At 40.3% G+C, this 26,762-nt stretch overlaps 1 long non-coding RNA gene across 1 annotated transcript; it reads right to left on the bottom strand.

The window, feature by feature from the left end:
* Nucleotides 1-3,714: 3,714 nt before the first annotated feature.
* Nucleotides 3,715-23,389, bottom strand: LOC127484207 (uncharacterized). The gene is made up of 3 exons (XR_007911025.2): nt 23,158-23,389; nt 9,122-9,264; nt 3,715-5,450 (listed from the first exon to the last, which is right to left on the bottom strand). It is a non-coding gene; the product is annotated as an uncharacterized lncRNA (long non-coding RNA).
* Between the last annotated feature and the right edge of the window lie 3,373 nt (nt 23,390-26,762).

Raw genomic sequence — 26,762 nt, 5'->3', positions numbered from 1 at the left:
ACATAGAGAAGATGATAAATAGTCATTGGGAAAATAACACGTTAGACAAAAATGCAACAATGTTTCACAGAAAATGTCATGGCAGAGATGCACTGTGTCTAGAGTAGAACAATTTAAAGGTCCTTTGTCTGTAGGGAGAAAGCATCTGTTAAAAAGAAAAGCCACGAGAAAGCACCATTTCAGCCTGTTTTATACGTGTTTCACACTGGACAAAAGAATGATTAAATGTGTACTTGGCCATAGTCCCAGTGCTGTTCTGGTACAATCCTTAAGACTCCCTATATACTTTTCTAATAGCACCTCCACACTGAAATTACCTCTTTACCTGCTTATGTCTTCTCTAGAATAGAATCTCCTTAAAGTCATGGAGTTAATTTAGCTTTGTGTCCCAATGATGTGATCCATAAAAGGCTTTCAACACACATTTGTTGTATTTGATTGCATTAAAATGTTCAATGAATCTGTTTTTATTAGGCCAGCCAATGTAATTCCTTAAACATTGGAAAAGCAGTATTTCCTTTGTCTACTTACTGTTCACACACTAAGGCATATATTTAATAGTAAACACAAATGTGTTTCTAGCCCATTAAATTGAGTGTACATAGACAGGATCTTAGAGGGGACTGAAATTTTGAAGCAAGTTTGAAAAGAAATTATTAATTGCTGGATTAATTTCATTGATGAGAAAGATTAAAGAGGACTATTTGCTTCAGGAAATAGAAGTGCTAAAATCAAGACTATGAAAGACAAAAACAAGATCAATAAGGCCTTCTCCTGTCCTCAGGAGTAAAATTAGACCTTATTAAAGGGACCAAAGTAGGACTAGGACAACAGGGATGAAATGCCAAGGTAAGCTACTAAGGAATCAGGAATCAGAATCTTTCTCTCAAAGTAGGATGGATCAGCACTTATTTTTATAAAATCATATTTGATCTTTAAGATTTGTTTTATTTTTTTCTGTTCAGGATTGTTTTTTAATTATCTTTTTATTTTGAAATAATTTTAGATTTACAGAAGAATTTCAAAGATAGAACAGAGATTTCCAATATATTCTTTACCCAGTTTCCCCCAGTCAGCCACGCAACATTTATGAAGGTAAAGAAGTGAATACTGAGTTTATATGATACACTAACCCATAAACTTTATTCAGATTTCCTCAGATTTTTCATGAGTGAACTTTATTGTAGAATCTACTTGGAGTCCACACTGTGTTTAGCAATCTGTTTTTTTTTTAATTTTGCTTTTGAGCTTCAAGATTTATGCCATACAGAACCCTTATACCAAGTCAAGTATGTGTTTGTGCTCTTTCATGATTCTGTCTATATGTCCCGTGTTCATCACTTATTCATCACATGCAGATGTCTGAATCTCTCCCCAATTCCCAGTCCTTCACTTGTGCTCTCTCTGCCCTGCCTCCCGCTGCCTCCACCCTCTGTGCCCTGTGGTCTCTAAGACACCTTGCTTCTGACCAGGCAAGTAACTTACATAAAGTAAATCAGCTGACAGCTACAATTTTCACTTTCCCTTACATCACTTGGGCCCTTGGAGAAAATGCGTAAGCAGGGGTTGTCAAGTCGATCTGACAGCCCTGTTCTATCTAATTTGTATTATAACATAAACAGAGTGAAGGCTTTAATATTTTCTTTGAGTATAGAATGAAGTCCAAACTCTATCCTTCCCAATGCTCACCATTTCAGTATGTCATGACTCTTTTCTACAAAGAATGATTTCTTGTCAGCGAGCCCTTCAGTCAACTGAGGGTAAAATATTTTATTCCAGTCTTCATCAGAGAATACTCGAGTCTACAAATAGGCTTTTGTGTGTCTATATCCATAAACCATTAAAATTATACGTGCACCATCTTGTATAAAAGCACATTTTCCCCTAGCAATATGGACCCTCAGCTCTTAACAGATTCTTAAAAAAAAAAATCTCATGTTCCAAAAAGCTGAAGAACCATCTTTCTGAGGGTTGGGATGTGGGGAAATCCATGTCATCATATAGATTTGACAGCCAAATCTTGGTGCCAAAAACTGGAGCATTAAAATAACTCTAAATGCCTTAAGTTCACAGCTAAATTTTCTTTCTGCTCTGCAGAGCACTTCAGGAAAGAAAAACAAAATTTATTTTGACTATCTTCATATTACTTTTTGTCTTCCATGTTCTTTGATAGATTCTTCCCCCAACCTTTTGAGTCCTTTTTAGCACATTTTTATTCCTCCTGGCTTTGCCTGTCTGTCTCACACGCCATTCTTTCATCCATTATTCTTGACCCCATTATTTTTCCCAACAAGACTGCTTCCTGGGCCTTTCCCTGCCATCTCCTCCATTCTTTTCCTTCTACTTCTGCTAGCTAGAAGGAAGTGCTCTGGGGAACACAGTGTGTAACCATAGGGACTGTTGGTACTAACAGCATACCAAAAACACAAGTCTGGAGAAAACATTAGCTTGCCCTTTTGTAGGATCTTCTTAAAAGAAAGCAGTTCATGTCCCTGGATATCGGTAGAAATTTATAGCATGGAACTAAATTTAAACATAAAGAAAATACTGTCTCTCCCTTTTTGTTTGAGAAGGCATTCTTTAGTCATTGAAAGGAAAGGGTGGGAGATTGGGAGATGAAAGAGGTGACAGTGTCTCTTACCCATTCACACTCAGGCAAAATGCTGTCACACTAATTCCCATAGAGTAAGATAGTTTCAGGTTGGTACAGTCCTCCTGAGAAACCCTTTGATAGCTTTGAGATAAAGTCCAAACTCCTCAATATGGCTGCCAAGGCTCCTAAAGCCTCAAACTGCCTATCTCTATTCTTCTTACCTTGCCCCTACTTTTTCACCTTTTACCCTGCCATTCTGAATGTCTCCAGTTCTTTCACTCACTCCCAGTCCTTCAGAAATGCTATTCGTCTCAGTGATCAAAAGGATCATTTTCCCCATTTTTTTTACCTTTCTAATTTTACTCATTCTTTCCATCTCAACAGGAACATCAGTTCCTCACATACTAGAGTTTTGAGGTCAGGAAATAAGCAGTTTTGAGTGTTTTTGATCTCTAAATTGGAGGTTATAATTTATATAAATCAGACTGGAGAGCTGGAAGAGTTATCAAAAGTTATTATGGAGATGAAAGGGATGAGGGTTTGCAGAGGGAAAAACCAAGCCACCTGATGAAGGCATTTGAGCCAGGTGAGAGTATCCTGGAGATCAGTACACAACAAAGTGAGGATTTTGCTTTGATATGGGATTGACATTACAGATTACCACTGAAAAGGTTACTCCCTGAGCTGCCAAGTCAGTGACTACTGTAGCAATAACATCAAAACAAGTCTAGCTCTGATCCTCCAGCCTAATGGGCCCCCTCTAGTAGAGCCAGAGCTTTGTCCACAGGGAACTTAACAACTATCGTTGGAATCTTACGTAGTTCCAGCAGCATGAGAACCACCAAATTCTGGCGTAGAAAGAGGCTATTGTGATTGTACACTGTCAGGTGCATACTGGAAAAAATTACATCCTTCTACATACAGGCTGAGTATGGGGTCAATATTTAACAGAAGCCAATTTGGAGAGAACTGGCTTATTTTACTTATGATAAAATTCTGTGAAACTATCTCAATTCAGATCTTTAATTTAATTAAAGATTAGTATTTAGTCTTATGTATTTTACTTCAAGTCCAACGTGTAATTTGGTAAATAAATTCACTTAAAAGACTTCTATATCACAAATCTATCACACTAAAAATGAAAACAACCCCCTCTAAAATCTTTATGTGCATGTATACACCGAATCGAAGTTGTCAGCCATGCCAACACAGGACAAGTGGGACAGATTATTTAATTCCTTTTTTGGAATACCTAGAACAACAAAATCCTCACATCAGTTTCATATTGAAGCCATATTTTGAATGTTTAATGAAAAAATCACTTATTCACTTAATTAGTCATTAAACAAGTATTTAATGTGGAATCTTCAAAAAGTTCAACAAAAAATATGTATGGGAAAACTATCTAAGGATTTCACCAAATATACTTGTACTAACTTGTCAAAACCTGTCTGAACAGGATCCAGTTTGAGGTACAAGAAGTTTCAGTTTGAAAACAGCCTGTATCAGAGCTCCATGAGTTATGCTACAGTCGAAGCAAGAATAGACATCCAACTTGTGTTGAAGCTTCAGCGGAAGAATGGTGAAACCATTCATGCAGTATTACAAGTGTGTGGTGACAATGCCCCAAAGAAATCAAGTTTACAAATGGGTAACTCGTTTTTTTGTTTTGTTTTGTGTCTTATGCTTGAGTTATTCATTCATTCATTCATTCTATTTGAAAGGCACAGAAACAGAAAAAAAGAAATCCTGGTTCATTCCCCAAATGCCTGTTGAGGCAGGCTAGGGTAGACCAAAGCCAGGAGCCCAGAACTCAATCCAAATCTCCCATGTTGGAAGCAGGGACCAAAAATTTGTCATCTGCTGCCTCCCAGGGTGCACAATAGTAGGAAACAATGAGGAGTGCAAGAGCCAAGACTTGAATAGACACTCTTGTATGGCACATGGATACCCCAAGCAGTGTCTTACCCACTGCACCAAACACCCACTTCAGTAATTCATTTTAAGAAGGGACAAGATGACACTGAAGATGAGGTTCACAGTGGCAGCCCATCCACACCAACTTGTGAGAAAAAAAATTAATCTTGTTCATGCCCTAATTGAAAACTGGCAATTAATAACAGAACCGCTTCCCAAACACCACGGACATCTCAGCTGGGTCAGCTTACACAATTCTGACTGGGAGATTAAAGTAGAGCAAACTTTGTACTCGATGAATGCCATTAACTGCTGCACCTAGATCAACTCCAGGCAAGAGCAGAACTTCCAGAGGAAGTTGTTAAGTGAGATCAAGAACCTGAAGAATTTCTTTGAAGAACTGTAATGGGAAACGAAACATGAGATTACTGGTATCATCTTGGGGGAAAAAAAAGCAATGACTATCAAAATGTGAAAAGTGCTTCAGTCAAAGCAAAAGCAGACCAGTCAAAAGGAAATTTCTCAGAAACAGGTTTTTGGGATGTTCATTCATTTTGCTTGTTTGTTTTCCAAAAGGCCAGAAACTGTAGCATAAGCTTATTAGGAGGGTATTTTGGTAAAGTTAGGCAAAGCCTAAGCAGAAAAATGAGAAATTCCACCAGAGTTTCTATCCACCATAACAATGCTCCTACTCTTTCTCTCATTCAACAAGGGTGATTTTGTGAGTTTCAACAAGAAATTATTAAGCATTCACCTTACAGTTTTTGATTTGGCTACTTCTGATTTTATGTTTCTGATCTTAAGAAAGCTTAAAAAGGCACATTTTCTTCAGTCAAAAAGATGGCACTGACATGGTTAAATTTTCAGGAGTCTCAATTCTATAGGGATGGATTCAATGGCTGATCTCACTTGCAGAAATGTCCTGAACTTCGTGAAGCTTCTGTTGATAAAATATAAACATCCAAGATGTAAACTTAATTTCATTTTCCCTGTCATATTAAATACAAGGTACTATCTCTGCTCTGATGGAGCTTAGAATCTATAAGCAAAATAGGTGTTGAATCATTGGTTCATTCATTACAGTGCCACTTAGTGGTAAAAGGGGAAATATCCTTAAATTCTTTTGACCTTATAGACTCCAAGTTATATCACTAAACTTTGTAATATCATAGGGTACACTCAAGAGTCCTCCCTCAAGCTCCCACCAGTTTTCCACAAGTAAGTTCCACTGCCTTAAACAAACACACTTAGTTGAGATTTAACTAAAAATTTGTTTTCAGCTTCCACGTGTGAGTTCCATTGCCTGGAAAAGTTGATTCATCTGTGAGGGATGTCGGACATTATTTCAGAAAACCTTTCCCTATATCTTGGCTCAGGTCCCTGACAACGAAGGGGCTACAAAGCACAATGTGTTAGGAAAGTAATTTAACAATTTCTTTCTCATCTCAAACCCGAGAAGCAGTTCATTCACACTTAACAGATGAACACACTTCTAAATGGCTTTTCCAAGGTCCTATCATGAATCATCAACAGAATAAGAACCAGAATGTGTGTGTGCCTGAAGTGCAAAGCTTTTATCATAACTTCTCACAGGCCATCTTTCCTCTCAAAGAATATTATCTCTTATTTCCAGAATGAATGGATCAAAATAATTGACTCCGAAGTACCTTCCTCATGCAATGTTCCATAGAAGCATTTTATTGCACTAATCATTCATTGAACAGTGGGACATTCTATTTAGGATCGGACTTAAATGGCTTTAAATAAATAACCCACCATGGATATCGGCACATAGGTGGTCGAAGAAAACTGAGAAAGTATGAAATAAGTTAGGTGGAAAGAAATTGAAAATTCACTGCAATCTGGGAGGCGAAAGAAAAGGAACTCAAGCAGGTCTCAGCTATGAGCTGTGGAGTTCAGCTAACACTGCTGCCAAAGCTCAGCGCAGAAAAATGTTGTTCTCCAGGCTGACAAATGGATGAAAAACATCAGTGGAGTAGGAAGGCAAAATTAGAGGAATTCTGTGAAAGCCATAAGAGGCCAAACAGAGAAAAAAAAATGGTTCCTGCATTCCTAAAGCCTGCCTGGATGAAAGACTGGGAATCATCCCTGGCTAGAAGCCTGAAGTTGAGATCTGATAAGACTTGGAGGACAGACGAGAAGCACAAAAAAGAACCAGAGATTGGGAGGCCTGCACATGGGAGTTATTGAGGTTCATGAAAAACAAGTGGGAGGGAATGGTTCACAGTTGCAAAGAACTGAGGGGAAACCAGACAGGGTCAAGAGAACAGTGGCTCCTGTACCTCATGGGGTCGATAGCTTGCAGGGGGCAAGCTCTTTCGGCAGGATCTTCCATCTATGGCTATAATTTCCCTGCAAGTTTCTGGCACTTATACAAACCACTGAAGTGGCCCTCTCAATTTTATGGGAACCTTTGGTGGGACTGATGCCCCATAATTCAGTTTCCTTCTATTTATCTGTATGTAACATATTGTTTCCTACAGTGAAGGGACCATTGAATTTCCAGACAGCACAAAAAAAATTACACTTTGCAACTGCAAATATAATACCTTTTTTTAAACAACTGTCAAAAATCCATTATTGGAAAATCAATTCTACACCTGACTTCCAGCAGCAGATTAGAGATACTCAGCAAGTGACTTTCAGAACACTGTGGAGTGTGTTTTCTTATTTTTAGATCAGGCATTCTTCCAGAATCTTTATTGCATCTCCTTTTTGCTTCCACCATCCATAGACCACATCTAGCTGAGAATCTTACTTCCAACATTACTGCACTATTTACCTCCCAGAAAGAAAGATTTCCTTTTCAACTCTTTAGAAGAAGCCTCATGAGAGTTTTAAAGGAGGTTTGCTTCCATTTTCCAAATGATTAATGATCAGCATTTTTGTGTGTGATATTTGCTAGACATACTATTACACACAAAAGACCTCAGTTTAAACACATAACAAGAGAACCCCGAATTATTGTTATCAGGTTCCATCAAGGATGCGATTATAAGCAACACAAAGAAATCTGGGGGACTGTGGAACTGCCTTTATCTTGATTGCGATGACGACACATGAATCTAGGTGTGGGCTACAACTCATGGAGCTGCACACTCTTCAAAAATAGGTGACTTTTAAAGTATACAAATAGCGAAGTAAATAATTAAGTGTTGAGAGTTTGTCTATACCAAGTAATAGAAATGACTCCCTACAAGATGGGCTCCTTAACTTTGATATTCCTACCCTATTGAGACCTTGAGACCTTAATATTCTGTCTTGAAATGTTGGGTAACTAGCTTAACTCTAATTTATCTTCAATGTTGTTTTAAAAATAATTACCCTTTGTTGTCTCAATCTTCTCTTTCCTATCCTCTCCCTGCCAATATATTTTCTTTTTTGTTCTCTTCTTCAGAAACCACCCTAGAGAATAATCTGTTGAGACTTACTGACAGTCTAGCCAGTAGGCTTCTTGTCTCCATAGGAATTTATTTTTCGGTCTCATCAATCAGTAGGTACTCACAGGCTATTTCTCCTAAAAAAAAAGTTCAGATATCAAGAAACTGATATAAGGGTATTCAGAAGAGTTAGAGACTTCCAGTGATTCTGAAGCACTTTTATATGGATACTCTTCCCCTAAGCTGTGTGTAAAGCTTAGTAGGCAAAAAGCAGTAAACAACAAATAAAATTCATGGTAGCCTTTTTTTTCTGGGTTGCTTGACCGACAGGGTTGGTTGTCTAAGTCAGCTAAAAAGTATTTTCTTTCTTGAGGTAAAATTTTCCATTTTGTACTTCAGCTCAGTCTGGCAATAAGCAGAACAGGATGAAAGACGATTAATTTTCTTTCCTGACCTGTTCTGTCATCCTGCGTCAGGCCAAACTGTTTAACCCTTTAGGACTACAGAGACGTTTTGGAATGGCTGTGCTTAGAGTTAGAGATCTGGAGTTAGGGCCTGGTTCCAATCCCAGCACTGCAGATGATTGGAAGCCTCACTTACCATATCTGTAAAATTAAGAGAACGCATAGCTAATAGGACTCATTTTACCATCCTACTTTTGACGATTAGTAGTGGTTGCCTGGAGTACTACATTGAGATGATGAATCTGGATGCATTACGATGTTTTGTGATAAATTAGTCATAACCACAGAGAAGAATTAGGGTCCTTCTGTCACATTCCTGTCATCCCTGAACTAGGCAATCGCTGAGCTCTTTCCAGCTTCAGCACAGTGCCACACTGTGACTCAGTCTCTACTTGCTGAAGACATTACTTATCTGTCCTGCAAGCAGGTTAGCAACTTGCTGTAACCCCTCGGATTGCCATTTACGTGTGTAGATGTGTTACTGCCCTTTCTTTTCCAAAATAATCTGAGGCACCACAATATGAATATGTAGTTAAAGTTTAACAAAGGAATTTATTGAAGGGAAAGAAAATGAAATATAGAAGATAGGGGCCAGCGCTGTGGCATAGCGGGTAAAGCTGTCGCCTGCAATGTCAGCATCCCATAAGGGTACCAGTTCGAGTCCTGACTGCTCCACTTCCAATCCAGCTCTCTGCTATAGCCTGGGAAAGTAGTACAAGATGGACCAAGTGCTTGCACCCATGTACCTGTGGGAGAACTGGAAGAAGCTCCTGGCTTCAGATTGGTGCAGCTCTGGTAGTTGTGGTCATCTGGGGAATGAACCAGCGGATGGAAGACCTCTCTCGCTCTCTCTTGCTCTCTCTCGCTCTCTCCCTCTCTGCAACTCTGCCTTTTAAACAAACAAATAAACCTTTTAAAAAAAGAAATATAGAAGATAGAGAATACAAAGGCCAACTATACAATTCAAAACTTGATTTTCATCCCTCAGATATTATTATCTGGTACCCTATCCTCTTTCCATCTTCCATAGAACATTGCAGAAGAATAAAGAGTCATATAGGTCTCATGATACTACATGGAAAATTTTCAGATTTTTCTCTTGAGAATATCTGAATTCTGAGATGTGTTGTGGGTTCTCTAGATGAAATATTCTTGCTGTCTTAGTGAGTCAGACTTCAGCATAAGAATCAGAATGATTGTTCTATTTAAAATTCATCAATAGCACTGATCACTTGAGTCATCCATAAAAGATGTGACTTGGGTCTCACATGAAGGCATTCAGTCTCATTGTCACCCACAGTGTCCCCAGTGGCTCAAGTTGCCTGAAGCATAATAAGCAGATCAGCACCGCTACACTGGGGCAGGGGAAACAGTCACATGACGTAGAACTACAGTTTTATGACTAGAAGGATATTTTTGCTCTTATATTTTACATTGAGATTATATGAAAATAATAGCATTGAGAAGAAATTTGCAATCTGGAAGCTACTTGAGCCTTTATACAAGATACATTTTAAAATTCTGTATTGTAATAACTTCTTTTACTTATATGAACATTTGTTCATTCAGACTCAAGGTTATTGCTTTCCCCAAAATACTGTAACCCAACCCCCATCCCATTATTTCTGCTCTCTTACTCTATTATTTAATGTTGTTGGATTACTCTTTTAAAAAGTAGAGAAGTTTTTGTTCTGGCTAGGAAGAGTAACAGGAGTTGAATTTATCATCCTACTTGAAATAACTAAAAAATGAAGAAATTACTTTTAAGGTAGTAGATAACAGGTAGTGAAGGACAATGACCCCAAAGACATGGCAAACTTGGAATTCTGTGGCTATCAAAATTCATTGCCTTAAGGAAGTTTCTCAGCCATGGTACAGCAAGGGGAGACATGGCAGAGCCCAGATAAACCCTTGAGTTGAGGAGATGAACTTGAGTTTGGGGAAGCCAAGGTATTTCGAGTTTGAGGGCAGAGTCCCTGAGAGGAGTGGGCATTAAAAAGAATACTCTAGAAGTTAGCAGAGTATCCTTCTCAAATGTTGAGACAAATAATGATCAGGGCATATATGGGCAGAAACTTTCTAAGGCTAGAGAAGGAAACATTCAATCCCATTAGTGCCAAGAGTACCCAAATACCACACAAGGCCTGAATAGTACCCAATCTCCTGCCAGAGAGGAAACTTCATAATTCACGAGCCAGTTTACAGAGCATTTACACAGAAGAGCTTTGCTTCAGGAGTGGGGGATAATTAGGTATAAAACAAATAACACAGCTCAGGTTTGAAAAATCTGAAAATAAAACAGCAAAACAATTAAATTTTCATATTATTTAACTGGGTCCCAAAACAGAGCTCAAATCAGTTACTAGAAAACAAAAATATATAGCACCTAACAAGGTAAAACACACAATATCTTGTATCCAATCAAAAATTACTAGGCATGCAAAGAAGCAGGAAATACCTATGATGATGAGAAAAGTCATTTCTGTAAAACTAGTACAGAACTGAAAGACCTGTTAGAATTAGCTGATGAGATATTAATAAATAATTACAGCTGTATTTCATATGTCCAAAAAGATGGACAAAACATTGAACATGCTAAATACAAAGATAAAGACAGCTTCTAAAATGTTTCATATAGGCCGGTGCCACGGCTCACTTGGCTAATCTTCTGCCTGCGACACCAGCACCCTGGGTTCTAGTCCCGGTTGGGGCTCCGGATTCTGTCCCGGTTGCTCCTCTTCCAGTCCAGCTCTCTGCTGTGGCCCGGGAGTGCAGTGGAGGATGGCCCAAGTGCTTGGGCTCCTGCACCCGCATGGGAGACCAGGAGGGAAGCACCTGGCTCCTGGCTTCAGATCGGTGCAGCACGCCAGCCGTAGCGGCCATTGGAGGGTAAACCAAAGGTAAAGGAAGACCTTTCTCTCTGTCTCTCTCTTTCACTGTCTAACTCTGCCTGTCAAAAAAAAAAAAAAAAAGTTTCATATAAAACTTCAAAAGGCAAGAACCAAAAAAATACACCCTAGAGATAATAGCTAGGTTTAAAAAAAAAGACATTGATGGAATTAATGACAGATTAAATACAGAAGTTTACTGAACTTAAAGACTACTCTATACAGAAGAGAAAAAGATTAAACCATAAAAAGCAAACAAAGGATAAGTAAACTGTGTGGCAACTTCAAATGACTTAATGAGAATGTTCAAAGGCAGGTGGGAATTGCAAAATAATAGTTGGGGGAAAAATGTAAAGAAAATTTTCAAATTAATGAAAACTATAAACTTTGAGGAAGCTAAAACCACCAAGCACAAGTAATGTAAAGAATACTATACACCAAGGCACATCATAACCAAATTGCCAAAAACCATTGATAATGAAAAATTTTAAAAACATCCAAAGAAAATATTACAATAGATTCAGAGGAACAAGAATAAACATAATAGTAATTTTTTTTTGCCAAAAACCATTTAAGTGGAAACACAAGCAACATTTTTAAAGTACTGAAAGGAAATTGTCTAGAAATGCGTGCCCTATCAAAATGAAAATATATGCCTCAAAAAGTGTGACATAAAGGTCTTTTCCTACATAGAAAGTATTGATGTTCACACAAGAGATGCCAGCATATGTCCATGCAAAGACTTGCTTGCTAGTATATAAAGGTTCATATCAGCTATATTTCTAACAGCTCCCAACAGAAATCATCCCTAACATCCATCAACAGATGAACGTCTGAACACATTGTGTTACCTCCATACAATGGAAAAATACTATTTATCATTAAGAGGAAAGAACTTGATATGTGCCACATGGATGAATCTCAGAATAATTGTTCATTTCGAAAGAAACCAGAAAAGGAAAGAGAATACATACTCTATAATTCTATTTATATAAAATGCCAGGAAATGGAAACTAACGTATCATGACAGAAAGTGGATCAATAGTTGCCTGGAAACAATCAGGTGGGTGGATGGGCAAGGTGCTGTGTGCAAGGGGGGAAGGAAGGAATGACAAGAGCACAACGGATCTTATGAGCATGCTGTACATTTTCATTATTTCTACCGTGGTGATAGATTCATAGATCATATTGGACATGTGGACATGTGTCATACGTCAAAACTTATAACACTGCACACTCTAAATTCACAGAGCATATTTATGTGTAGCATACAGCAGCACACACAGAAGACGCTACCTCAGGGTGATAAGAAAAAATGGTAAAACATTTGCATCCTTATCCATTTGCTCTCAGAGCATGAGCATTTTATTTTATCAGCAAAATAACAAGTGTCTCACAAGTAGGAAGATGCTAACTAGAAATGTAATGAGAGACTGGCTTAGAATCTCACAACCAAGTGGGGTTTAGAACTTGTGTCTGGATTTTTTTGAGTAGGAATTTAGATTTGAAAATTCAGAGGGCTTCAACATAAAGACCACTCAATAAATATTTGCTAAATTCCAAATGAATATCCCAAATTAAACTCCCGAACTTATACCTATTTTAAGTGCACTGAGTTATTATGAGAGAAAAAGCACTCCAGTGCCATGATCTATACCTCCCACATTAACAAGTTTCTGTTAGGAAAACCAAAACGTCCTCAGGTCTTTTCACTCTGTCATTTCTGCTCTATTTTATTTAGGGCATGGCCCATTTATTTAGGTTTGTAGGGGAAAAAATGAGCCAGTATAAACTCTCTCATTCTTTATCTCCTCCTTGCCTATGTTTTCTTAATGTTGCAGTGTACTTTATTATTGTGCACCTCTATTCATCTTTTCATTAAATTTCTGGCAATCATCTCCCAGGATTTTGGAAACATTATGTCTCAAAGTTATCAAGGCAAACTGGGACCAGCGCTGTGGCACAGCGGGTTAACGCCCTGGCCTGAAGGACCAGCATCCCATACAGGTGCAGGTTCAAGTCCTGGTTGCTCCTCTTCTGATCCAGATCTCTGCTGTGGCCTGAGATAGCAGTGGAAGATGGCCCAAGTCCTTGAGCCCCTGCACCTGCATGGGAGACCAGGAGAAGCACCTGGCTCCTGGCTCCTGATTGGCACAGCTCCAGCTGTTGGGGCCATCTGGGGAGTGAACCAGCAGATGGAAGACCTCTCTCTCTCTACCTCTCTCGGTGACTCTTTCAAATAAATAAATCTTTTTTTAAAAAAAACAACAAAACATAAATTGTGCACCTGTGTGTACACACACATACACACAGAGAGAGACAGAGAGAGAAACAACACAACCATTGATCCATAAGAGTGAGTGGACAAATTTGCACGTACCAGTTCAATTTGTATCAACCCTTAAGAAACCTTTAGCAGAGAGCTGCTGATTTTTTTGTCATGATGCACGTGTAGGAAATGTTTCAGTTCTTATCCTTCCTGGCCTGTCATGTTAGGAAACTGGTGCAGTTGTAGCCAGGTGGCCGCATGGCCCAGCTACCTGAGCCAGGCTCCACCCCCATCCTAATGGGATTCGCTGCTCCTGCTTCCCTGCCCGCCCTCAGGCAAAGTTTTAAAAGGGCCTGTTCCTGAACATGCTCTCTTGGCCCTTCTCTCCTGCTCTCTCTCAGTTCCCCTCTCTAGCCTCCTCCTCTGGGCTCTTGGCTCTTGGCCCTTCTCTCTTGCTCTCTGGGTCCTTCTCTCCGGGGCTCTCTTTCCTCTCTTGGCTTCTCTCCTCTCTCTTCTCCCTCCTCTGTCTCTCTCTCACAGTCTCCTTCTCTCTTTTTCCTTCGCCACCCCTTCACTCCAGTCTGTAGGGTGTTCCCCAATAAAACCTTTCCCTTACTCCAGTATCTGGTGTGCTTTGCGACGGCTAACATTACGATATAACACTTAGTCTCAGGAGAAAATGGTAGTTCTCTGGAACCCAAGACTAAACGTTTAATCTTAAGGCATTCTTTAGGCAGTTTTCAGTTACTGACCAATTTTGTGGGGATTATAAAACTAGTAGGTGATAACAAATGCCCAGTTTCAAAGGAGTTCATTGGCAGGATAACTATGCACCCTACATAATATTTGGAGCAAATATTGCAATTTTGTTATAGCAGCAGTTCTAAGACCTTGGGTACATGACAATCACAGGGTATTCTCTGTGTCTTTTTTCAGGAATTCTTATTTAATAGTTCTAAGGTGGAAGTCCACAATTTCTACATTTAAAAAGTTTCACACACAATTTTGCAACAAGTGGATTTATACTGATAAAAACTGCTCAAATTATGTTTGTTTTGTTCATAGCAAAACCTTAAAATTCAACTTCACTATTTACTAGCTAGGAGTCCTTAGAAAAGTTAGCTGACTTCTCTTGATCTTAACTTAAAAATAAAAATAATAATGCAGAATCTTGTGATAATTAATGAAATAATGTATATAAAGTAACTAGTATGTAGGATATGCTTAAGCAATGTTATTTTCTCAAATATATACCATGTTCCTTCTTATTTTGAGCTTAATCTAGAGTGTCTTTCTCCTTTAGCTGTTAACTCAAGTATAAATAATTCCACATACTTAAGATAATAAAAAATTGCATGCCTCAACACAAGTGGCTAATTGCCAATTCAGAAATATTTTTGTCATGTTGGCTGAGGCATGACACAATGTCGATGCATGCATATGACTAGTTATGATACAAGAGCCAGCTGATACAAGATTTTGAAAGTTAAGTAAAAAAAAAAAAGTAATTCTATATCCTGTACTTACTATCTTGAGTACTATTTTGTTAACTAATAAAGAATGAATTAAGAAGGGGCCAGTGCTGTGGCATAGTGCGTAAAGCCGCCGCCTGCAGTGCCAGCATCCCATATAGGTGCCTGTGTGAATCCCAGCTGCTCCACTTCCTATCCAGCTCTCTGCTATGGCCTGGGAAAGCAGAATTTGGCCCAAGTCCTTGGGCCCTTGCACCCACGTGGGAAAACCCAGAGAAAGCTGCTGGTTCCCGACTTTGAATCAGAGCAGCTCCAGTCTTTGTGGCTGATTGAGGAGGGAACAAGCAGATGGAAGACCTCTCTCTTTCTCTCTGCCTCTCATTCTCTCTGAGTAACTCTGACTTTCAAATAAATAAATAAATCTTTTTTTAAAAAAATAAAAAGAATGAACTCAGAAAAAGAGCATTTTTGCTCATAGGCAAAAGTTCAGAGTAAATCCTTGCCCATTTTTTGAACATATGCTCTGCCTTCTCATTCTTCTGTTTTCATGTTCACCCAAAGGCCTTGGATTTAGCAAGATGCTCTGACAAATGCAGGACTGAACACAAGCTCAAGGCATACCTAGGCAGCCCAGATGAACCTTTTCAAAGGGGGAATGATGTTTGGGCAACAGTCAATAATGCAGAGAATCTCACAGCATCCCACATGGACAGACATCAACCCTCTGAGATTGATCAAAGTCTCTCTTGACTTGTTTGGATCAAAACCAAAAGCAATTATAAACAAAATTGGACCAGAGCCCTTCCAGGCAGAAGTCCCTAAGCCTCCTCTTCCAATCTTCTCAACCCATTAAAGCCTTCCTAAACCCATGTGCTTAAATAGCCACCATGCCTTGAGGATTGCTCCACAGTGTTGGGAAAGTATGCCCATATTTGACTATGTTAAGAAGAACTAGAAATAGCAACTTATATTTTTAACATTTAATTTTTATTTTCATCAAAACTATACGGGAACAGATTTTTAAAAGTCACGAAGTGCTAAGTAGATTATACTAAAAAAGAAGTGTTACTCCCCCCATCCCCACCAATATTAACCCCATTTTCCAAAGGCAGCCACATTCAAATATTCTGTTTCTTCTAGAATGTGTCTATGTTTCCAAATAACCCTGGGTTTAACTTTCCAATTATCTATTGTGAAAACGAGTCACTGCTGGGCCATGTTACATACTACAAATTTATTTCCTTTCCTGAATGTCTTTTTTGTTTGTTTGTTTTCTCTAGTTGTCTATCGAATCTCTTGAAGAATTCCCTTGGTTTTTCTCTGTAATTACTCTCAATTTTTGTTACATCATCCAGCAGCAACATTTTTTTTTTTTTTGACAGGCAGAGTGGACAGTGAGAGAGAGACAGAGAGAAAGGTCTTCCTTTATGGTGTTGTTCACTCTCCAATGGCCGCTGCGGCTGATGCACCGTGCTGATCTGAAGCCAGGAGCCAGGTGCTTCTCCTGATCTCCCATGGGGTGCAGGGTCCAAGGACTTGGGCCATCCTCCACTGCACTCCCTGGTCACAGCAGAGAGCTGGCTTGGAAGAGGGGCAACTGGGACAGAATCCGGCGCCCCAACCGGGACTAGAACCCGGTGTGCCGGCGCCGCAGGCGGAGGATTAGCCTAGTGATCTGCGGCGCTGGCCCAGCAGCAACATTTCTATAGAAATTTCCAGAAACATAACCTGTCAGATAGTTTCTCCTTTCCATTTTATTCTGTACACCCACCTCCTAGAGTCAGTTTGTGCCTTCTTCAGCTGCACCTGATCTCCTAGAACACACACTGATTCTGAATCTCAGATCCATGGCTGCTGCTTCCTTGTTTTATTCTCTTATCTGGTGAAGTTTCTAATTTTTAAGCCTGATTTCTTAAAAACATTTATTTATTTGATTTGAAAGTTGAGACAGACAGACTGAATATCATCCATTAGTTTACTCTCTGAAAGCCTGCCAACAATCAGCGATGGACCAAGCCAAGTAGAAGTCAGGAGACAGAAATTTGATCCACATTTCCAATGGCAGGGACCAAACAACTTGAACCACCACATGCTGCCTCCCAATGTGTGCACTAGCAGGAAGCTGAAATCAGGATTTGGGAGTGAAGCTGGACTCAAACCTAGAATTCAAACCCAGGCACTCCAATATGGGATATGGGCATCCCAAGTTGTATCTTAACTGTTATGGCACTGCCTACCCCTAATGGCCTAACTTTAAGATAAATTCCAGAGGATTCCTGAAAAAATTTCTTCATTTATATTTTAGGGATATCACAAAGTAGCAAATTAAACCAATTTACACTTTACTCTTACTGGTGGCAACTAATAGGGTAAAATGTAAACAACCTAGTAGAGCAATCAAAAAATGGTGACACTCTCTTCAGGTGAGAAAGTCAAAGCCAAGGGATGTTATCATCGGAGAAGCCTTCAAAATTTGCATTTGTATTTTCCCCTCAAGTCCCATAGTGTTTTTCTGATCCCTGATTGTCATTTGATCTGGGCAATTCACAATCATTGAACACCATGTACAAGCAACAAGGAAAAATCAATTCAGTGACCATGAAGAAAAGAGAAATGAGCTACAGACTCATTGGGAAAGTTTATAAAGCCTTCTCTGTCGGGCTTAGCTATTGCTTTTTGTTCTGAAACAGCAGCACTGAAGCACAAAAATTGCCAGTAATTGGGGTCAATGTTCAGTCAGATCTCCCCCTCCCTGCAAAGGATCGCAAGCCAACCAGCATATGGTGTGCAATGTCCTCTGTTAGAATAAAACTTTAGCTTCAAATAAGCATGCGATGCCTGTAACTTTTCCATTAGGGAAAGTTAATGAGTTTCTCTTGACTAAAGTGTTACAAAGGTGTGATTCTCAGAAACCAAAATCTAGATAACACAAACACCGTGTGTGGAAAAAAAAAAAAAGATACTCTTGAAAGGAGATAAAATATACATTAATTCCAATGTTTTACTTTTCCCTTTTTTCTCTGCAGAACTTAGAACCAATGGAGAAGAAACTGCATCCAATTAGGCTGAGATGAGGTCCTAGTTTGTTACCGAGGAAAACTTATAAATAGTCTAACCAAGGACTCATCTTAATGCCGTGTGCAATGCAAGAGGCTGGAGTCTGTCCAGCTGAAGATCAGGCCACTAGAACTTTGCCCAGCTTGCTATGTGATCTGGTAAGAAACCAAAAGGCACAAGGAGTACTGGTTCTCTGAGAAGGTTCACAGTGGTCTGAATGTTTCTCAGAGGTTGCCTGCTTTGCTCTCAAGTCCAATGTGCACCCACAGACATGCCATGCTCCTATCAAGCTGTCAGTTATTTTTCAAAGTGTCAGTTTCTTAAACTTAGCATTATCTCTAGGGGCTATTCTGGGAATTAAAACTGCAGATATAACCAATTGTGGTCCCAAAGCTTTTGGACAATGTTGAAAATTCAGGTTACTCGTGCATGAATGTCTCTAGCAACCTCACACAATCCTGAAACATGTCACTAAGTTGATGTGAAAAAGCCACCGGCAGCCTTTATTGCCTACTTACTCCTCTAAATCTTTCAGCTAGCGTCTTCCTCTGCCATGGAACTCCTGCAACTTAGCCTTTCTTGACATCGAAACTTTAAATCTCTGCAGCTCTAACTTCTGACCCACATGTGCACCCACACCTTGCAGCTCTTTGTCTGCTGATGCTTTCCCGGATTCAAGTCCTCTCTGAAACAGGGCTAAAGGGTCAGAGGTGAATTTTGGTTGTTTTGTACCCACTAGGGTATCTTGCACACTGCTGGGCTCAGAAGATTTGCCTACTGCCTGCTGATTCTTATTCAGCACACATCTTGTTTTTAGTGATCATCAAACCTCCTATGCATTACATTCACCTGAGGTCATTTTGTAAGCTCTTGAGCTCTTAACTCCATCTCCTGACATTCTAATTTAGTTGGTCTTCAATAAGACCTGGGTGTTTGTATTTTCTAAATGTCCCTTGAGTGATTTTCAGCTGTCACCATTCTATTCCCTCTTTGAAGAGGAATTCTTCTGAAATTTGGACAGAGAGAGAAACATGGTCAATGTTAAGAAATTCTGGCTTTTCATCTTTTCATGTTGACCTGGATTTGACAAAGCTGAATAGGCTCCTCTTGGATGCTAATTACCTAACAAATCAAGTTCCCTAACATTTTATTGGCTTCTCATGATATTGAGAGTATTGAGAATTTTCAGGTAGCACAGAGAAAATGTTTTTATACACCTCAACTTAAGTTCTAGTTAGAAAAATTCTTTGATGGGCAATATTCCTCTTGAGATTGGGATTTAGATGCCAACAGGGATTCTCTTCCTTGAGTCCAGACCAATTGGAAAGCTGTAGGTAACTATCCTTCGCCTGCTAGTTCCATCCATTTGGGAATGTCAGAGTTAGAAGACTCCTGCCAAGGAGCCATCTACAGTGCCCAACAATTAAGTTTCAAAAAAAACCTTGTACAACGTGCAATATAAAGACACTGCTTTCAATGAGTTTATAATTCACAAAGGCACATTAAGATATAAATCAATGCAACCTGCAAAGTGATATAACTTATAGAGCAAAACAAAAAAAAATCACAACTACCAAACACAGAATAATGTCTACAAATGATTAGCTGTTTGCCATTTGCCAAGCATGTTGCCAAATGCTTTACGTTTTATTCCATGTAACCCTCTCAAAGCAGGAACACTTTCTATTACCTTCATTATACAGATGAAAAATCCAAGAAGTCACAAAGTTGAGTAACTTGCACAGGGTTAGAATAAAAGTGTTATGTGGAGGATTTGAAACCAAGCAATCTGACTCTGGAGTCTACACCATTGATACACAGAGCCACTGCTTTACTTTGATGGACAAATAAGGCCAGTGGTTGTTCTGAGGAGCCACAGAGTGTTGTGTGATGTAATGTCCAAATAAAGTAGTATTCTTTATTACAAACACCATTTAAAAAGCTGATTTCAGCTGGCCCTAGAGAGAAGTTAAATTGTACATCATATGAACATGGGGAGTTCGTCACATGAAGAAAAAATCCGGGAAACACTGCAAGATGTTTGCATGGGCAAAGACTTCTTGGATAAGACCCCAGGAGCAAGGCAATAAAGGAAAAAATAGACAAATAGGATTACATCAAGTTAAGAAGCTTCTACACTGCAAAGTGAAAAGGCAACCAACAGAATGGGAGAAAATATTTGCAAACTACACAACTGATAAAGGATTAATATCCAGGAAATAAATACAAGAGGCTCAAGAAACTCAACAACAACAAAATGAACAGTCAAGGAATGGTCTAAGCATACAAACAGAAAGTTTTTAAAGGATGAAATACAAATGGCCAACAGACACATGTAAAGATGCTCAGGATACCTAGCCATTAGAGAAATGCAAATACAAACCACAATGAGGTTTCACCTCATGCCAGTTAGAATGGCTATCATCCAAACAATCAACAAATAGCAAATGCTGGCAAATATGTGGGAGAAAAGTTACCCCAGTATACTGCTGGTGGGAATGTAAACTGTGCAACCACTGTCAAAAATAGTATGAAGATTCCTTGGAAATCTGAAAACAGATCAACTCTATGACCCCGCCATTCCACTCCTGGGAATTTACCCAAGGAAATTAAATCAGCATATGAAAGAGTTGTCTTTACCCCCCTGTTTACAGCAGCTCAACTCACAGTAGCTAAGATATGGAATCAATCCAGAAGTCTATCAACTAATGGCTGGATAAAGAAATTATAGTATATATACATGATGGAATACTACTCAGCTATCAAAGAGAATGAAATCCTGTCTTTCACAACAAAATGGATGCAACTGGAGACTATTATGCTTAGTGAAATAAGCAAGTTCCCAAAAGACAAATATCTGATGTTTCCCCTGATTTGTGGTAACTAATATACAGAGTACAAAAAAATGTAATGTATATGAATGAAACTGACATTGAGTTTTGCTTTTTTTTTTTTTTGATTTTTTTTTTTTTGACAGGCAGAGTGGACAGTGAGAGACAGAGAGAAAGGTCTTCCTTTATGGTGTTGTTCACTCTCCAATGGCCGCTGTGGCCGGCGCACCGCACTGATCCGATGGCAGGAGCCAGGTGCTTCTCCTGGTCTCCCATGGGGTGCAGGGCCCAAGGACTTGGGCCATCCTCCACTGCACTCCCTGGCCACAGCAGAGAGCTGGCCTGGAAGAGGGGCAACAGGGACAGAATCCGGCGCCCCGACTGGGACTAGAACCCGGTGTGCCGGCGCCACAAGGCAGAGGATTAGCCTAGTGAGCCGTGGCGCCGGCCCTGACATTGAGATTTGATTATGGTTTATAGCCCTTGCCTATACTCTTGAAAAAAAGTGGTTTTTCTGATTACCACTTATTAAATTCTTTATTTATTTGCTTTCTTCACACCTGTAAAGGCAGCGTCAAGTGGACACCAGAGCCAAGGTCTGCCACAGCTGAAGCCACACCGGAGCCTACTTGAGCCCCCACTGAGTCATGAGTGCCTGACCAGCTGAAGGCAGTGAACGGATTCCAACATGGTGTTGACCGAGCTCCCTCAAAATGCTCTGGGGTTTTAACAAACGATTCTGCCCTTTGAGGCTTCTGGGCTTGTGACGGGAGGGGAAGCCTGGGAGATCTCTTGGAAACCCTTTCTTTCACTGTTAACTCTCCTATTGGAGGGCTAAGCTTGTGATTATAAAGTAAATGCAAAGTATTTCATTGAAAAAATTAAAATAAAGGAGAAAGGAGGGTGGCAGCAAAGGATACATGTATAAACGAAATACATGAACCTTATTCCCCTTATAAAGAATTATAAAAATATTAAAAGATTAAGCTAAATTGAATGTCAGTGTAAAAAAAGGGAGGGGGTGAGGGGAGGAGGGTAGGATGGTAAATATATATATATATTATATATATCCCTTTATAGAACTAAAAACACTTCTAAAAATAAATTAGAACAAAGTTCGATGTAGAAAACATAACTCAATATCTGCCCTGACAGCAGCCCTCAGCCTTAGGGTATGGCCAGAATCATGGGTTGCCCTATGCTTTCAGTTAACAACTGCATGGACTGGGGAGCCAAATCATGTTCAAACCATCACATTCCGCCCCTGGCTCCCTAAAACTTAAGTCCTTGTCACTTACAATATACAATTAGTGCATCCCCAACAGTTCCAAACTCTTAACTCAGTCCAACACTAGTTCAAAGCCTGAAGTCCAAAGTCTCATCTGAGACTCAAGGCAAACTCCCTTAGTGTGAAATCAAAAACTAGTGGCGTAACTTTAAGACATAATTGTTCTGGCACCGCGGCTCAATAGGCTAATCTTCCGCCTGTGGCGCCGGCACCCTGGGTTCTAGTCCCAGTCAGGGTGCCAGATTCTGTCCCGGTTGCCCCTCTTCTAGGCCAGCTCTCTGCTGTGGCCCTGGAGTGCAGTGGAGGATGACCCAAGTGCTTGGGCCCTGCACCCGCATGGGAGACCAGGAGAAGCACCTGGCTCCTGGCTTCAGATCAGCGTGGTGTGCCTGCTGCGGTGGCCATTGGAGGGTGAACCAATGGAAAAAAGGAAGAGCTTTCTCTGTCTCTCTCACTCTCCACTCTGCCTGTCAAAAAAAAAAAAAAAAAAAAAAAAGACATAATTGTAGGATAAAGATACAATGCGGGGACAGCACAGAGCTACATTTCCATTCCAAAATGGGAAGACAGAAAATAAATAGAAAGAATTAGAATTTACTGGACCCAAGCAAGACTGAACTCTAGCAAGACAAACATGAAATCCTAAAGCCCCATGCCCAACATCTGGGCCACACTCCCAAAGGCTTGGAGTAGCTCTGCTTCTACAGCTTTACTGGTCACAGTTCATGCTTCAGCTCTCACGGGTTGGAGTCTGATTCCACTAGGCATTGCCCTGATGGGGACACTGCAACAACTCTGAGCTCACATCCAGCATGACATTGCCCTACTGGAATTTTCTGTGACTCCACCTTATGATCAGTCTCTGTCTGGACCCCTCCTCTACTCGTCTAAGACAGTCTTTGAAATTTAGGTGGAACTTCCCATGCTGCCACCATTGCACACATGACTTCTGAGGCCCGTAACTTTCCCGGGCTTACGTGGAACGCTGTTGACAGCTTTATCTCAGTGGGTGTCTCACATTGCCACTAACCAGCTTTCTAGCATCTCCACTGTGGCCTCCCTCTCACAGCTCCACTTCACATCGCCCATCTGAGGCTCCATTCAGGGGCTCCAACCCTGGAGCGCTGTCTCCCAGGCTTTCATTCAAAATCTCAGTGGAAGCCACCATGACCTCATAATGCTTGCATTCTTCACACCTGTAAAGGCAGCAGCATGTGAACACCAGGGCCAAGGTCTGGTGCAGCCGAAGCCACACCGGAGCCTACTTGAGCCCCCACTGAAGCGCTAAAGGCAGTGAACGAATTCCAACATGGTGTTGACTGAGCTCCCTCAAAATGCCCTGGGGTTTCAAGAAACATTTCTGCCCTTTGAGGCTTCTGGGCCTATGGTGGGAGGGAAAGCCTTTCCAGACGTTTCTCCCACTGCTTTGCCCATTAGCACCTGGATCCCTTTTAGCTGCTCTAATCTCTTTAGCAAGTGGTTTCTCCATCTCACTTTCCTATCCTGAAAAACCACTTTCTTCCTTTCCTCCCTTGCCAAGTTTGATTTTTCAAACCTCTCCACTCTTTTCCTCTTTGCTCCTGACTTTCACTGTAAAAATTATTTACAGCAGCCCATAATACCCTTCATACAACCCTAATACCTTGTTGCCTTGAGTTCTCCTCTGTCAAAAACCAGTCCACCATCCTTTGGGTCAGCCTCCCATAACATACCAGGACAAGGCACAAGAAAGTCAGATTCCTTGCTATGAGGTAACGAGGGGGCCCTGAGGTCCAGTTCCCAGTAGAATCCCACTGCCGTCTGAACACTGTCCGCAGTCTACCAGCATCGTGATATTCTGACACCTCAGCAGAGTCACCCGTACTGTTCTGCTCAAAGCATTCTAGGCTTTTCCTGGCTTCACCCTCCAAACCCTTCCAACATCTCTGCCAGTTAACCAATTCTGAAGCCAGTTTACCAATTCCAAAGCTGCCTCAGTTTTAGTAATGGTTATATCCATTTTCTAGATGTCAGCTTTTCATTACTATAACAATACCCAAGAGAAGCTATTTATGAGGGCAAGAGGTTTATTTTGGCTCACAGACATGGAAGTTCACAGTCTAAGGTCAGCTGGGCCCCTGGGTTTCAACATTTGCTGAGGCTGGAGTGAGGAAAAAGAATCACATGACAAGCTAGGAAGCAGATATTGCAGCTGGCTGCAACTCGGGCTTCCTAACAACCCTCTCATGGCAACTACCTTCTGAGGACTTAGTCCTGATAACCTAAGTCTGCCACAATCATCATAACTGGATCAAGTCTCTACCCTCCCAGGACCATGGACTTACGACACTGGGAATCAAATGTCTGTGTGAGTTGAAGAGCTAAATCATGTTCAAACTACAGCACTAGGGAATGAGATTCCAAAGACAGCAGAGCTGAGAGCCACTGTGGATCTGGTGGGGAGATGTTCATAAGGCTCCATGGGAAGGGAATGCAAAAAGGCAAATGTGACTATAGGAAGGTGGTAGAAGAGAGATGAGGGTAAACATAGATGAAACAAACTAGAGCCAGTTTCCTACCATCAGTGTTCTCAGAACCTTCAGTAATTAATGTTATGAATCTCCAAGAGGCACACTGTACTGGTACCCTGGAATTACATGCACATGGAGCATACTGAGACTCTCATGTGTCTCTTAGCAAGCACTACTTGTACATACGATAGCATGGACTGTATGAGTGGGGAGTGTTTAAGTTGGATAAGTGAAATAATTTTCTTCCAGAAGTTAAGAAGATTGATAATAAATCTCCTAAAATTCAGAGATCTTAATCTCTAAAGGACTTTCAAAGGAACTGCTACTGGAATTGAAGTACATGGCATGCTTTCACATACGTGGCACGCAGTGACACACACTAATATGTTCAGCTTTGTCTCCTGACGCTTTACCCATATAAAAATGATTTATTCCAGTTTCCAAAGAATAACAGAGGCTTCTTGCAATATTTCTAAATGTAAAAGGAAAAGTATAAGTGCAGGAGGAATTAATTATATTCATGATCTGAGCTAGCATTAAGGCTAAGAATTACTAAGCTTTTGGGGACAGCCTGTGTTCCTAATCTGTTGCAAAAGAACTGATTGGTAGTTAATGTGCTCTAGATGAGGACTGCATTTTAGAGGAAGGACTTTAGAAAAACTTATTTAGAGAGGAAATGCATGAAATTGACAATTATGGGTGTTTTCCTGCACAAACATGATTGCAAAGATTACCCACTGATTAACCTTTGCATATTAAATATGCTCCACGGGAATTTGTAAGTCATGAGCCTATTTCATTTATGTGGCTTTTGAAAACATTTCTGACCTATTTAGGTGGTTGAGTTAGAAGTCATGGGACAGGAACTGTAGAGGTCAGAGTTGCACAAAAGGAGAAGTCATGCTGCACCTACTAGGATGTTGATTGAATGGATCCACTTTATTGCAGTTACACATTAGTGGCTCCATGCGCTGGTTCTACTGATTCTTATAAAACAAACAAAACTAAAATATTTATTGAATGCTTGTAGGTTTTAGAATAGAAGTAACTTGTTGGGGCCAGCGCTGTGGCATAGCAGGTACAGACACCACCTGCAGTGCCAGCCTCCCATATAGGTACCAGTTCGAGTCCCGGCTGCTCCACTTCCAATCCACCTCTCTGTTATGGCCTAGAAAAGCAGTGGAAGATGGCCCCAAGTCCTTGGGCCCATACACCTGCATGGGAGACCCGGAAGATGCTCCTGGCTTTGGATCAGCACAGCTCCAGCTGTTGTGGCCAATTAGGGAGTGAATCAGCAAATGGAAGACCTCTCTCTCTCTCTCTCTCTCTCTCTCTTTCTCTCTGCCTCTCCTCTCTATGTGTAACTCTGACTTTCAAATAAATACATCTTTATGACTAAGAGTCAAAGGGATCACACAAACAAGACTAGTGTCTGCTAATACTAACTGATAGAATCAAAAAGGGAGAGAACGATCCAACATGGGAAGTGAGATACACAGCAGACTCATAGAATGGCAGATGTCCTAAACAGCACTCTGGCCTCAGAATCAGCCCTTAAGGCACTCAGATCTGGCTGAAGAGCCCATGAGAGTATTTCAGGCATGGAAAGCCAAGACACTCTGGCAAAAAAAAAAAACCCTAAATGAAAGGTCTCTGTGAGTGAGATCCCAGTAGAAACAATGGGTCATCAAAGAAGGAGGTACCTTTCTCTGAAGGGAGGAGAGAATTTCTACTTTGACTATGACCTTGTCTAAATAAGATCGAAGTCAGCGAACTCAAGAGGCTTCCATAGCCTTGGAAACTCATGACTAGAGCCTAGGGAGATTTCTGACACCATAAACAAGAGTGTCAAATTGTTAAGTCAACAACAGGAGTCACTGTGTACTTACTCCTTATGTGGGATCTCTGTCCTTAATGTGTTGTCCAATGTGAATTAATGCTATAACTAGTACTGAAACAGTATTTTACACTTTATGTTCTGTATGGGTGTAAACTGATGAAATCTTTACTTAATATATACTAAATTGATCTTCTGTATATAAAGATAATTGAAAATGAATCTTGATGTGAAT

Source organism: Oryctolagus cuniculus, chromosome 15 (genome assembly GCF_964237555.1).
Source record: "Oryctolagus cuniculus chromosome 15, mOryCun1.1, whole genome shotgun sequence".
Classification (NCBI taxonomy): domain Eukaryota; kingdom Metazoa; phylum Chordata; class Mammalia; order Lagomorpha; family Leporidae; genus Oryctolagus; species Oryctolagus cuniculus.
The sequence above is the reverse complement of the archived record's forward strand: the minus strand, read 5'-3'. Positions and strand labels throughout refer to the sequence as shown.